This window comes from Diabrotica virgifera, chromosome 4 (genome assembly GCF_917563875.1).
Source record: "Diabrotica virgifera virgifera chromosome 4, PGI_DIABVI_V3a".
Classification (NCBI taxonomy): Eukaryota; Metazoa; Arthropoda; class Insecta; order Coleoptera; family Chrysomelidae; genus Diabrotica; species Diabrotica virgifera.
The window spans coordinates 121,161,597-121,176,660 of record NC_065446.1 but is presented as its reverse complement, the minus strand read 5'-3'; the positions used below and the strand labels follow the sequence as shown (position 1 = coordinate 121,176,660).

At 34.4% G+C, this 15,064-nt stretch overlaps 1 protein-coding gene across 1 annotated transcript in view; it reads left to right on the top strand.

Annotated features, from left to right (window-relative positions):
- The window catches only part of LOC114331748 (putative sugar lactone lactonase YvrE), a 240,834-nt gene that overhangs the window by 41,474 nt on the left and 184,296 nt on the right, over nucleotides 1-15,064 (top strand). The gene's annotated exons all lie outside the window — the stretch shown is intronic.

Sequence of the window (15,064 nt, the reverse complement as noted above, 5' to 3'; positions counted from 1 at the left end):
TTATTTCTAGTACTTGTATAGAACCATAGTTCTTCATAAAGTTATCTACGGTGAATTTGCTACTTACTAGGTAAGTACATTCATATTCTGTTATTGGATAAACGAGACGAAAATAAAATATTTTTTGGATTTATTAAGGTGCCTAATAGGCTATTGATAATGTATTTTAGAAAGGAACTACAACGTTAACGGGGTTTTATTATTTCATATAGTCAATGGGGTGCGTTTTTAAGAAAGGTGTGAATTAGTCCCTAGGCACAAGGCGAATTAGGGTGAGTTCTATGCACGTTTGGTACGAACACGTCTACAGGAAAAATTTTCCAGATTAAAATTACTATCGAAATATCACATTTTAAAGTCAAAAATAATTTTTTTTACAAAATTATATTCAAAAGAAGAGCAAGAAAAAAACACGAAAGGTAGCATTTTTGTTTCTTGCACTATAACTTTTTTCCACGGGGATATAGGTATAGGCATTGCTTCACTAAAAAAAAAAACTTAAATCCCTCCTCTTTAAAATGACGTTTGGTGTAAGTCTTTATGATTTATAGTTTTCAAAATATGATTTTTCAAATTTCGCCACTCACAACAATTTTGGGCCATTTTCCTTGTTACTTCGCAAACATTGTTCTGTAACTTTTTTTACGCAGCTTCAGGTATATCAATGTTACATTAAGTAGTAAGGAAAGTCAATTACCTTTAAAACGGTCTACTACAGAAGGCTGTATGATTATTTTTAAGTAAGATATGGATTTTCAAAATTCTACACCTTTAATGATTTTTGATATATTTTACGATTATTTTTAAATTTCTCATTATAAATTTTTTGTTGGGTATTTAGGTATATACATTGTGCAATAGAAGAAAAGCTTATTATATTTACTTTAAAATGGTGTATTGCAATCACCTCTAGGTCTATTTTTAAACAAGATATGCTTTTTCAAAGTTTGACATGCAATAGGTCCCACTAAGTTGGAACCATATGGAAAACTTTTTATTATTAACTTATTGAAAAAAATTATTCTTTATAAAATGCTCTGCATAGTCTAAAACCTAAGATGTAATCATCAGACATAAAATTTTATCAATAGTATACGAGGTATGTTAAAAAATATGAATTTCGCTCAAGAGTAAAGTACCTTTATATTTCACAATATCGAAAAGGGCTATTAAGAAAAGTTATTTGGAATTAAAAATTATGTTACAATATGCAATTATATTCTTCTAATTGAAAAAAAAAATTTAAATTTCTCTCAAATTACGGATACCCTTTGATATCCTACGGATATCTTGTTTAAAAATAGTCCTAGAGGTGATTTCGATACACCATTTTAAAGTAAAGAAAATAAGCTTTTTTTATTCCAGAATGTATATACCTAAATGTATAAGAAAAAAAGTCATAATGAGAAATTTAAAAAATAATCATAAAAAATATCAAAAATCATTAAAAGTATAAAACCTTAAAAAAGCATAACTTGTTTAAAAATAGTCGTACGGCCTTACACAGTAGACGATTTTATAGGCAATTGACTTCTCTTTCTACTAAATGTACCATTGCATATACCTAGAAAGGCGTAGAAAAAAGTTACAGAACAATGTTTGCGAAATAATGGGGAAAATGGCTTAAAAATTCTGTGAGCGGCATATTTTGAAAAATCCTAATTCGGAAAGTATAAATCCTAGAGACTTCTACCAAACATCGTTTTAAAGAGGAAGGATGAGAGTTATTTTTCGCTGAAGCAATGCCTATACCTATATCGCTGTGGAAAAAAATTATGGGGCAAAAAACAAAATTGCGTTATTCGTGTTTTTTTCTTGCTTTTCTTTTGAATGTATTTTTGTAAAAAAAAATACTTTTGACTTTAAAATATGATATTTCGATAGTAAATTTATCCTGGAACAATTTTACTTTAGAAATGTGTGTACTAAAAGTGAATGGAACTCACCTTAATTCACCCTGTACCTAGGGACTAATTCACCCCTTTCTCAAAAACGCACCCATTTAAATGGTAGCACTCCGCGGTTTTTTTAAATATAGAGGTCCATTGACCATATGAGACAATAAAATCTTGTTAACGTTGTAGTTCCTTTTAGCTCTCTTATTTTGAACATAATCAATAGCCTATAACGGATTCAAGTAATCTTGGATAGGGGCATTATTTATAGCACTAAATATTATCGCCTGCTCTTTCGTAGGAAAAAAATTCTGCTGTGAGGCAATTAAGGAGTAAAATTTACTCATTTTAGAGACGTTCTGTATAGTAAGATCTGTGCCAAAAAAAACAACACTGGTTGTTGTTTATTATTGATAAATTCTGGTTATTTACGGTATAATAAAACCACATGAAAAACCAATAAAACCAGTCCAGGATGCGAATTAAAGTTTAACTAATATATATTATATTAAAACTTACAGTCTTAAATGCTGTTGGTTCACTTTGATTGTAATTAACACTTTTGATGTTTTGAAACAACTGTTTCTACTTATTTATCAGGGCCGAACCAATAGGTCCTATTGTTGTTTTACATATTTTGACTTTGCTTTCAGTATTTACATGTTTGTTCTTCCATGCGATTTCTTTCAGGCATCTCGACATTCTAGCTTCTTTCATTGTTTGTTCTCTGACTTCTTTTGAGAGATTTCCATAGCTTGTTATTTCCGCTACAAAATATTTAAAGTGGTTCACCTGTTTCACAGTTTTTGGAGTCAATTTCTAATTTGCATCTTATAGGTTCTTTGAAAATTACTAGGTACTTAGTCTTCTCGGTGTTGACGAGCATAATATATAGTTCTTTAGCTTTAGTATTAAATGCATGCAGTAGCCTTTGGAGATTGTCTTCAGAATCGGAGATAAGGACAGCATCGTCAACGTAGCAAACGACTCTAAAGAATGTGTTACCCGTCTTAAATGGTCTGGAAAGTTTTCCTATTATTTTGTCTATTATTAAATCTAAAAGGGGTCAGTGAATCGCCGTGGCGTATTCCTGTATTTATAACTATGTCTTCTGTTGTAAAAAAATGTCCTAATCTTATTTTTGTTTTAAATTATTTGTTAATATCTTGTACTAGGTTAACTAGCCTGTGGTCTAGTCCTTTTTCTCCCATTATTTCTAACACGTCCTTTAATCCCACTTTGTCAAAAGCCTGGGTCACATCGACGAAACACATACATCTCTGCAGGTTTATTAAATTATATGAATTTTTCCGCAATATGTCTGATAACAAATATTGCATCAATGGTAGATCTATTTTCCGGAAACCTTGTTGTTCTTCCTATGTGGTTATAGTTTTGACGATTTCCTCCAGTATAGTTTTTGTGAATGCTTTAAGGGTGCTGTTAAGCGGTGTTATTCGCGTATAGTTTTCTAAATGTGTTTTCTCTCCCTTTTTGGAAATGGGTATTGTTATGCTGTTTTTCGAGGATGGACTCTTTTACACCATTACCAGAGAAAATTTAAACGACCCTAAAATAGCAGCGCAACCCGTGGCTACTAGTAACGGTCTAGCATGGAACAAAGCAAACAACAAATTATACTACATTGATACGCCTACACTAAAAGTTGTGTCGTTTGACTATGATGACGAAAATGGCACAATTTCTTCTACAAACAATACGATTTTTGATCTTAGGTCAACTAATAATGTTACAGGTAAATAAAACGTTTTACACTTAATCTTTTTACCAAAAAAAATCGGATACATTTCTTTCAATTCTCGGATGAGAACATCGTGTGGGATTGTCGGGCAGACATTGGATAATACTAATATTTCTGCTGAGTTATAAGTCGTCTAGCTCGTACGGTTTCTCCTAGTACTTGTATAGAACCATAGTTCTTCATAAAGTTACCTACGGTGAATTTGCTACTTAGGTAAGTACATTCATATTTCCTTATTGGATAAACGAGACGAAAATAAAATATTTTTTGGATTTATTAAGGTACCTAACGGATTCAAGTAATCTTGGATAGGGGCATTATTTATAGCAATAAATATTATCGCCTGCTCTTTCGTAGGAAAAAAATTCTGCTGTGAGGCAATTGAGGAGTAAGATTTACTCATTGTAGAGACGTTCTGTATAGTAACATCTGTACCAAAAAAAAAACAACACTGGTTGTTGTTTATTATTGATAAATTTTGGTTATTTACGGTAAATAAAACCACATGAAAAACCAATAAAACCAGTCCAGGATGCGAATTAAAATTTAACTAATATATATAATATTAAAACTTACAGTCTTAAATGTTGTTGGTTCACTTTGATTGTAATTAACACTTTTGATGTTTTGAAGCAACGGTTTCTACTTATTTATCAGGGCCGAACCAATAGGTCCTATTGTTGTTTTACATATTTTGACTTTGCTTTCTGTATTTACATGTTTGTTCTCCCATGCGATTTCTTTCAGGCATCTCGACATTCTAGCTTCTTTCATTGTTTGTTCTCTGACTTCTTTTGAGAGATTTCCATAGCTTATTTCCGCTACAAAATATTTAAAGTGGTTCACCTGTTTCACAGATTTTGGAGTCAATTTCTAATTTGCATCTTATAGGTTCTTTGAAAATTACTAGGTACTTAGTCTTCTCGGTGTTGACGAGCATAATATATAGTTCTTTAGCTTTAGTATTAAATGCATGCAGTAGCCTTTGGAGATTGTCTTCAGAATCAGAGATAAGGACAGTATCATCAGCGTAGCAAACGACTCTAAAGAATGTGATACCCGTCTTAAATGGTCTGGATAGGTTTCCTATTATTTTGTCTATTATTAAATCTAAAAGGGCTCAGTGAATCGCCGTGGCGTATTCCTGTATTTATAACTATGTCTTCTGTTGTAAAAAAATGTCCTACTCTTATTTTTGTTTTAAATTGTTTGTTAATATCTTGTACTAGGTTAACTAGCCCGTGGTCTATTCTTTTTCTCCCATTATTTCTAACACGTCCTTTAATCCCACTTTGTCAAAAGCCTGGGTCACATCGACGAAACACATACACCTCTGCAGGTTTATTAAATTATATGAATTTTTCCGCAATATGTCTGAAAACAAGTATTGCATCAATGGTAGATCTATTTTCCGGGAACTTTGTTGTTCTTTCTATGTGGTTATAATTTTGACGATTTCCTTCAGTATAGTTTTTGTGAATGCTTTAGTGGTGCTGTTAAGCGGTGTTATTCCCGTATAGTTTTCTGGATGTGTTTTCTCTCCCTTTTTGGAAATGGGTATTGTTATGCTGTTTTTCCATTCGCTCGGTATTCTCTGTTCTTCTATAAAATTCTTAAATAAGGTTAGTAATTCATTCTACATTTTTTTCCGTCCATGTTTAAGCATCTCATTGGTGATATCGTCAGGTCCAGTACTTTTCCTGTTCTTAAGGGCATTTGTGATATTTTCTATATTATTGTTTGTTATCTCAATGTCATTAGTTGTCCTCCTCATGTCCATTTTGTATCTGTTCCAGGTCTTCACTCTCGTTATATAAATTTTTAAAGTATGTTTCTCATTACTGTGTCGTAATTTTATTAGTTTATACGGTGTCCTTGATGAACCACTGAGCTTCGTAATGCAAAGTTTCAACGAAGAGACTATGAACGAAAACGGGGAACTACTAAAAATATTTTGGACAAACAATAACATGAAAATCAACGACCCCTTCTTTAAACATGTCATGAAATACAAATACACATGGCAGAATACAAGAGGACAACAGTCAGTGATAGACCTTTATTATTCGCTACAGCAGATATTGTCCTTTTCATGAGCATTTTTCAGTGCGTAACAAATGATAGGAAAAAGGGTAAGTCCGTGATAATACACATTTATGACACTTATTCTAACATGACATTTTAGTTAAATCTGACAGTTGTCACATTTTATTTTCAACTCGGAATAAAAACAAATCAAATGTGTTTTTTGTATTTATAAAATGGTATTTTCTTTGATTTGTATAGTCTTATAAATTATACAGATTATATTTGTAATATTATTATCTAATTAAAAAAAATTATTTTTTTTATTATGGCGCCATCAATCGACAACTAGAATAACTAGAATAAATTTTGTAAATGTCTGTAATCACGGACGTGCCTTTTTTCTGTCACATACAATTTAATGCGTTAGAAAGAAATCGAAAAACTGTGACGCACTGAAAGATGATCATGAGAAAAAGAATAACAAGTTTTCCAAAGAAATAAAAATATTGGTTTGAAATAAATGATGATTTTATATAAGTTTGGTGTTGTGTATACCTTCTAACGTATCCCGTCACTCTAGTCTAAACTCATTATTTTTATCTCTTATTTCATTGTAAGGTGATGCCATATTTGTTTGAAGAACTTAGAGGCAGGTGAAATTGAAATCATAAGACTGATCCTTGTTGATTGTATATTTAGAGATAATGAAAACTTTAAATTGGCAGGGTAAGACTTCTCGAAAATAATAAGCTGCCGACGAGAGTAATATACACTCCCGCTTCATGTAATGTAATTCTTTGGAGTTAAAATGTTTTCTTAATTTATTTTTAACTCGGAGTGAATTTTATATTGAGATTATTGTGTAGATGGCTTTGAACCTATAAATAAAAGATAGGGCATTTCAACATGCTGTCAAAATTAAATCAATATGGAGGCTAGGAGGCAAACATAAATGTCATTATGATTCTGATATGTAGTTCTTAATGTGTTTTAGATAACTTTAGTTGCATTTATTTGTACATTTGTTTTGTACACGGATTATTTTAACATTTTTACTGGAAGAATAGATAATAGCATGATACTATAAATAAAGAGATAGTATTTTCCCGTAGCGCAAATACGTCCGAGCTCGCGCATTGATGATATAACTGGAGACCGGAAGTTGAATTTGAATTCTTGTTAAAGTTAAATGGGATTTGTATGCATTATGTGATGAAATTATTCAATTAGCAAAATAAAATTAAACTTCAATGTAGTCAAAAAAAATTTAGTGTCGAGATTCCAGTCGAAATAACTGTCAAAGATAAAATATAAAATACAACCGCGAACAATTCAAAGTAATCGGACATTACGAATGATTACCAACCATTACGAACTTGCCGGTCTCCAGTTACGTCACGACTTCCGGATGTGCAATATATTATCTTGTTATTTATAGTATCATGGATAATAAGCTTCATTTCTCTTGTGTTTTGAAGTGCGGAATGCGAATTAATCGTGATAAGGTTCAGTTTTATCGGTTACCATCAGTGCTACATTTTAAGCATAAAACCAACTGAAATAAGTTATGATCTGAGAGACAAAAAATGGTTAAATGCTATAAAATGTCCTATAAAAATACTAAATAACTACTGTACCTACAAGCAACATCTGTGTTGTCTGCCAACAACTTTCGAAAATATTCACTCATGTTTATTTATTCACTGCTTAAAACTAAATAAAGTCGTTCAAGTACTTCTGCAACTAAAAACTACACAACATCAACAACAAAATGTTCGCAAAATACAACTAAAAAACTATTAAAGGTAGAAAACTTAAGAAACACAATGACAAAAAATATAAACCATATATAAACAAATAAGATATATTCTTTTGCGCCCCCCCCCCCCACTAAAATAATAAATTCCTGGTAAGTGTAACAAGTCCAAATTTTTGATGTGCAGAATATGAAAGCTCATAACGCTATTTGTTTTTTAATTTTTGCAAGTGGGGGGGGGCAGCTCAACACGGGTGATTTTTCGAAAGGTTTTAATCTCCGCTGTTTTGTTCTCTCTGTGTCAGGTCGTGTTTCTGTCGCGTATGCCATTATTGGTGTGACAATCATTCTATGAGTCTGACAGTCATCAGGTCTTGTAACGGTACCAAAGTTATTTGAAATTTCGATCTAGTTTACATGATCTTTTTGAGAAGCTCATGCGTCCAATAAAGCGGTAACATAGCGTGCCTATATTTTGTTGACGATGACGTATTGCGTGGTCGTATTTTGTGCGATATGTTGTTGATGATGACGTATGGCGTTGTCGTATTTTGTGTTTCGATTTTGTCTATGCGTTGTATAGTGTATTTATTAGCGTGAGACTAAGGCCTCTGAACAATTACACGACGAATCAGTTATTTGTGTTTTAGGACAACACTGTCGTGTTGTCATTACTAAAATATTTTAGGGGTCCTGGTTCAAAGAATCCTTGACATCTCCTGTATATAGTTATTTTAGTTTAGTTGTTTAGCTCTCTTTTAGTTTTGCCTTGTTTTTTTGTTATCAGTGGACTCACTATAACGAGTTGCTTATTTTGTAGTTTGCTTTTGTTTATTTTGTTTTTTGTTTTGAATCAATTCTTTCTGTTTTGGTTGGATTGATATCGTTAAGAACGTTTCTTCTTGACATTTACCATTTTATTTTCAAAATTATATTTTTGTTTTATTTTTTTTTTATTAAGAAAATATCTCTTGTCTTTCTGGGAGTTTCCTTATTTGTGAAATTTTCCGTCGCGATTAATCCCAGAAGATTTTTAAGGAACATTGGCAATCCTTTCTTCTTCTTTTTTGTTCTTGTAGTTTCAACCTGTAGTTGGAAAGTTTCAATTGCTGGTTGGAAGTTGATATTTTTTACTTTTTTGTATGCGAATAGCTTACCTGTTGGCCACCCGCCTTTGCTGAGCTTGAAGCACCACACTTTTCCGTTTCCAGAAACTTCAGCACTGGTCTGTTCCACCCTTTTGGTTAGGTTAGAGCCATTGTATTAGAAATCTGCCATTGGTAATTTTGCTTAAGAGCCAACGAACCGCACCTGGAGTCGACTCGTCAAGTCGAATGTCTAGTTTAACTTTTTTTGTCTTGAGATTATATGGTGTTAGTCTTCTTTTTTTGTGTGGACCGTTACAGTTTTTTTGTTTTGGTTCTGATTTCAATCTGTGGTTGGCACCAAGTTGAAATTGTGGGGGGGCTGTGTAACGGTACCAAAGTTATTTAAAATTTCAATGTAGTTTACATTTGTAACACTTTCGTTACACCCTATATGCCAGAATCGTTGAATTCATATTTGTTTTCAAAGATTGTTGTTGAGTTCTCGCAAATCTATCGCTTTAGAGTATGTAGGTATAACGTAATTCATTTCTCACGATGTAAAATGTGTATTTTGTTGATCGTAGGATTCTTAGGATTCTAGCGTGAATATAACAGCTATTTTGATCTGAGGGACTTTGTATACGTTATCGTTTGCCGTCAAAGAAATTAGAGCCATAAATCTTTCAGTAAATTGTTTTTACCGACAGAAAGTCGGGGTATTATTTATTTTAAAGTTGGGATGTCGATAAGAGCCTTTGAGTGTGTTTATATAATCCAACAAGTGTTCTTATAGCTGACTTAAGCATTTTTGATGCGAACAGGCCTGAGTTGTGAAAGCAGCTGATTTGACACTTTCCATGGGAAGAATGGGTGGAGCGAAATTTTGTGTATTTTCTTCATTGATTGGATGAGCGTTTTTTGGTATACGCCAGAGGGTTGAGCTTGAAGCGTAATTTGCAACTTCTTATTGGCAAAGATTTAATTGATTGAGTGTTTTGAATCTGTAATTGGTCGTTGGATTGTCGATGTGAAAGATCGTGTGGTGATTTTGGAAAGCGCGTTTTGGTTAGAGTCTGAGGAGAGAAGATTCAGTTCCATCTGAGCTGTCTTCAAGTTTAGTTCGGTTAGGTCCGTCTTCAAGTTCAGTTCTGTTATAGTCGTCATGAAGTGAAGTTCCGGTTAGTTTCCAGTGAAGTAAAATGTTGTTACAAGTTCTTCGGTCGGCTGATAGAGTTCAGCCCGGCGACACATGGCGGACAGAGACGTGAACTCCGGCAATTATTTTAGCTATTGTTAGACTATTGTCGATATTTGTTTACCACTTTTGGTATCATTTTTTTACATGCAGTCAGATCCAGGAATTATGCGGAAGAAGTTTTCGTTTTGTGTTACTAGATTCAACACCCTAGGTAAAGCATTAAGTTTGCTTCTATTCTAATATTTTTTGGTTCCGTTTAATAAACTATAAAACAAATCACTTTTATCTAATATTTTTGTTCGAGTAGAACTAATTTGTTTTTGAGAATGCAGAATGCATACTGTTGTATTTTCATTTAAATTTGAATTAACTTATTTACACGAGGAAGGCAAATGGCCCAACTCTAGTTATTTTGCCTTTTATTGCGATAGAAAAGAGGTTTGCTTTAATGAACACAAAAAACTGAAGCCTTGTGTTCATCAAAAGGAAAAGAAGTAAGTTGCTCTACAATCAACGGCTCGCCAGTTGCTACTCAACCAACGGCTCGCTAGTTTTGCCGGTGTTAAAAGTCTAGCTTGTAAGGCCTTTTCGTATATGGCCTTGGTGCAGTGTAAATGCAGTTGAGGGCCCTCTTGAAGACCAAATGCAAGGATTGAAACGGTAAGTGGACCTCTTTGCGCCTCATTTCATCATTCTATTCTTTTTTGCTTAAGTTTAAGTTTTTTATTGACCCGGTAGCAAAGCGCCTTTATAAAATCATAGAACCAGCCCCTATTGTATGATCTGAACATCAAAGATCGCACATTTTTTGGTCACTTCGGCCGTGTATGTTGTTTTTTTTTGAAGGTGTTTTGAGAGTAGGTTTTTTAAAAGATTTAAGCTTTATTGTTTTTATAATTAATTGTTCAATAATTGTTAGGGTGGCTTGAATTCCCTCGTTTGTATACAATTGCTTGTTAACAATTAATTTTTGAGTATTATAATAAAATTTGCATTTTGGAATAACGTCCAAAAAAACATTGCGTACAGTTTTTTGCCTCTTTATTTCGTGTAGCAGGTAATGTCAATTGGTTGACCTTGAATGATTTTCAGGTATTCAATACACAGAACTTTGTGAGTTTTCAAATTTTAAAGTCCTCGCCTTTACGGCAGCTTGATAAGGATTCTTGTTTTTTGATAAATTTATTAGTTTAATTGTTTAGGTAATTAAACCGGTAAATATTGTGTATTTAGAATTTATTTGTAGTTAAAATTGGATTCCCTTTATGCCAGTGGCAACTTGACGAGGGAACGTTGATTAGTATTTTGAATTTTGATTAGGTTAAATAAATTTTTATTCTTTTTTCTCCACAATGGCTGACAAATTGAAAAAATATACCTTTCAAAGGAGAATGGCAATGAACGATTTAGAAAAGTTATTGCGTTTATCCAATTCTGCTCTTACAGAGGTTCATAAGTAGTCGCTTTTTCGTGTTCGGTACTCAGAATTAGATGATGTTTTGGAGAGTTTTAATAAAAATCATCAAAACATCGTTACAAATCTTTTGAACTCTGAACCTACGGATGCTCAATTAGATTCTGAGGACATTATTCGTTCCCAATTTTTGAATGATTATTATCAGATTAAGGCTAATTTCGCGGATCTCTTTAAAGATGATGATAATGGTCAAAATAATGAGCAAAATATCGTCGCTTCGAATGCAGTACAACCTCCTAGTAATTTTCGTTTGCCGCAGTTATAACTAGTTAAATATTCCGGTGATTTTACGTCGGCAATTACTTTTTTTGACTTGTTCGATGCTCTTGTGCACCGTAGACCTAACGTTGATGATACGGAAAAATTAACGTATTTGATTCAAAGTTTAGAAGGGCCCCCTTTAAGGTTAGCTAAATCCTTGCCTTTAGCTAGAGAAAATTATGTTAGGATTTATGATAAATTAGAAAATAGGTATTTGCTAGGTAATCGCTATAGTTTTTTTTTCGAAGCCTAATACGACGACTTGTTCATTATGTTCTGCCGATCACCATTTAAAAAATTGTTCTTTATTTTTAAATAAATCTCTTTATGAACGGTACAACGCTTGTAAGAGAATGCGTCTTTGCTTTAGAAAAACATGATTCTCGTAATTGTAGTGTCACCTCTCGTTGTGGTCATTGCAATTCATCTCACCATAGCCTTTTACATTTTAAAAGCTCTGAAAGTGCCACTCACGGCGCTACTTCTGTTGCTGCATCTCCGACTACTGCTTCTTCTGACGCTCAGGTTAATACTGGAACATTGAGCTCACATGCTGCATCTTTAGGTAGTGATGCCTCAAAAAACTCGAGCGTTTTGTTAGCTACTGCTGTGGTAGAAATTATGGATGGTTGTGGATTGTATCAACCTGTTCGAGCTTTAATTGATGGGGGCAGCATGACCTCTTTTGTATCTCAGTCTTGTATTCGTCAGTTAGGTATTAGACATTCTTCTGCTACCTTATCGGTACAAGGTATTGGTGCTATAAAAAGTACAGTGGTTGGTCGAGTTGATCTTCAGATAAAACCTGTGGATAGAGTGGATCCTATTTTTAATTGTGAGGCGTTTGTGTTGCCAAAAACTTGTGAGGACCTACCCGCTGTTAGTTTGGATGTTGAGCATTGGTCTTATATTGCTAATTTAAAGTTAGCCGATCCTCGGTTTCATCTATCTGGTAAGGTGGACTTATTGCTTGGAGCTGATATCTTTTCTCAGTTATTATTAGAGAGTAAAGTTCAAACTCCTAGAGGTATGGCTGATGCTCTTAATACCGTTTTTGGCTATGTCCTTATAGGTCCTTGTAGTTCGGTTCCTATGACATCTGCCACCTCGTTGTTTTGTCACGTGGATCAAATGGTTTCGTTGGAGGAGTCTGTAAAGCAGTTTTGGAGTTTAGAAACTGTTCCTGAAATAGAATGTTCGCTCCTCAAGATATCCTTTGTGAGAAAAATTTTGTAGAGAATGTTTGTCGAGACGACTCTGGTCGTTATACCGTTGCTCTACCTTTCAGCGAATTATCTCCTGTTTTTCCAGGAATGTTTGAGAGTTTGACTACCAAGTTGCGAGTTGTATTTAATGCTTCTGCTCGAATTGGAAATCAGAATTCTCTAAATCAGTGCTTGTTTACTGGAAAAAAACTACAGCAAGATATTTTAACTATTTTATTGGGTTTTCGACTTCATAAATATGTCTTATCCACGGATATTATAGCAGATGTATAGGCAGATACGAGTTGATAAAAGTCATTGTGACTATCAGAGAATATCGGCTATTAACAGTTACTTATGATGTATCATCAGCTCCTTTTCTTGCTTTAAGGACTTTGTTGCAGCTGAGTGAAGATGAAGGGAGAGAGTTTACCCTTGCCGCTGAAGTTTTGCGTACGAGTAATTATGTTGACGATATAGTTTGTGGTGGTGATACCTTAGAAATTGTGCTAGATCTTCGGAATGAATTGATATCCTTGTTATCTCGAGGTCAGTTTGAATTGCATAAGTGGTCAAGCAATGATGCGATTATTAGAAGGTTTACCGGAGTCGCATATTGGTAAGAAACCTATTTCCTTTGATGATAATATTTGTTCGTCACCTCTAAAAATCCTTGTACTTGTATGGAATGCACAGTTGGATTGTTTTTCTTTTGAAGTGACAGCTCTGGACAAATCTTGTACTAAGAGAAGTATGTTGTCTGAATTGGCCAAAGTGTTTGATCCTGTAGGGTTTCTAGCTCCCATAACTTTGTTCACGAATCACCTTATCCAACGTTTATGGTTGTCCGGAATCGATTGGGATGACTCTCCTCCAGACTCAATTTGTAAAAGACTAAGTTTTCACTCTAATGGCATATAACATATCCCACCAGAATGAAAACAATGGGAACCTTCTCTGGTTACACCTCCGAGGCTTCTACAATTTGCAAGCCATACGGATGCTGAGACTAAGGAAGATGAGGGAATTCTACAATTTACAATTCACGTCACATCTGCTCAGCGCGGTAAAGTTCCAACGAGACTGGTTCCCTTCATACTCCACACAGAGTAAATGTAAATCAAAAATGAATAACCATTTTCAATTTCGTTGCAAAACGAAAATACAGCCGAACCATATTCCAGTCCAATGAGAGAGTGCTGCAAGCACCTCTACCGGTTTCGAAACTTATTAGTCTCTCACCAGGAGGCACATATGCTGCTCTCCCTGATCCAACCAAAACAAACCCCAGCGTGCAATCCCGAATTGCAACGAACGAAATGGCATAGATGCCCTAGCGGCAACTGCTAGCAAAAGACTAAGTTTTCACTCTAATGGCATACCACCAGAGGGAACCTTCTCTGGTTACACCTCCGAGGCTTCTACAATTTGCAAGCCATACGGATGCTGAGACTAAGGAAGATGAGGGAATTCTACAATTTACAATTCACGTCACATCTGCTCAGCGCGGTAAAGTTCCAACGAGACTGGTCCCTTCATACTCCACACAGAGTAAATGTAAATCAAAAATGAATAACCATTTTCAATTTCGTTGCAAAACGAAAATACAGCCGAACCATATTCCAGTCCAATCAGAGAGTGCTGCAAGCACCTCTACCGGTTTCGAAACTTATTAGTCTCTCATCAGGAGGTACATATGCTGCTCTCCCTGATCCAACCAAAACAAACCCCAGCGTGCAGTCCCGAATTGCAACGAACGAAATGGCATAGATGCCCTAGCGGCAACTGCTAGCAAAAGACTAAGTTTTCACTCTAATTGCATATAACATATCCCACCAGAATGAAAACAATGGGAACCTTCTCTGGTTACACCTCCGAGGCTTCTACAATTTGCAAGCCATACGGATGCTGAGACTAAGGAAGATGAGGGAATTCTACAATTTACAATTCACGTCACATCTGCTCAGCGCGGTAAAGTTCCAACGAGACTGGTTCCCTTCATACTCCACACAGAGTAAATGTAAATCAAAAATGAATAACCATTTTCAATTTCGTTTAAAAAAGAAAATACAGCCGAACCATATTCCAGTGTATTTTTTTTCAATTACGGAATTTGGGGAAGGATGCTGCAGATTTAAGTTGTAGAGGGAGATGGTTGTAAAGTTTTTTTTGCGGAATATAATATAGATTTCTTTACTAACTCAGAGGACGGGGTCGGCATATAGACGTCAAACGTAGAATTTCTCGCGAAGTAGTCATGATTAGGTCTTGGTGGAAAGACATGTAGATGTTTACGAATTAAGCAGACAGTTTCTAAAATATACAAAGATGGAAGGGTTAAAATCCTGTGATCTTTGAAGTAACTTCTGCAATGTGTTGTTCTTCTGAGGCCAA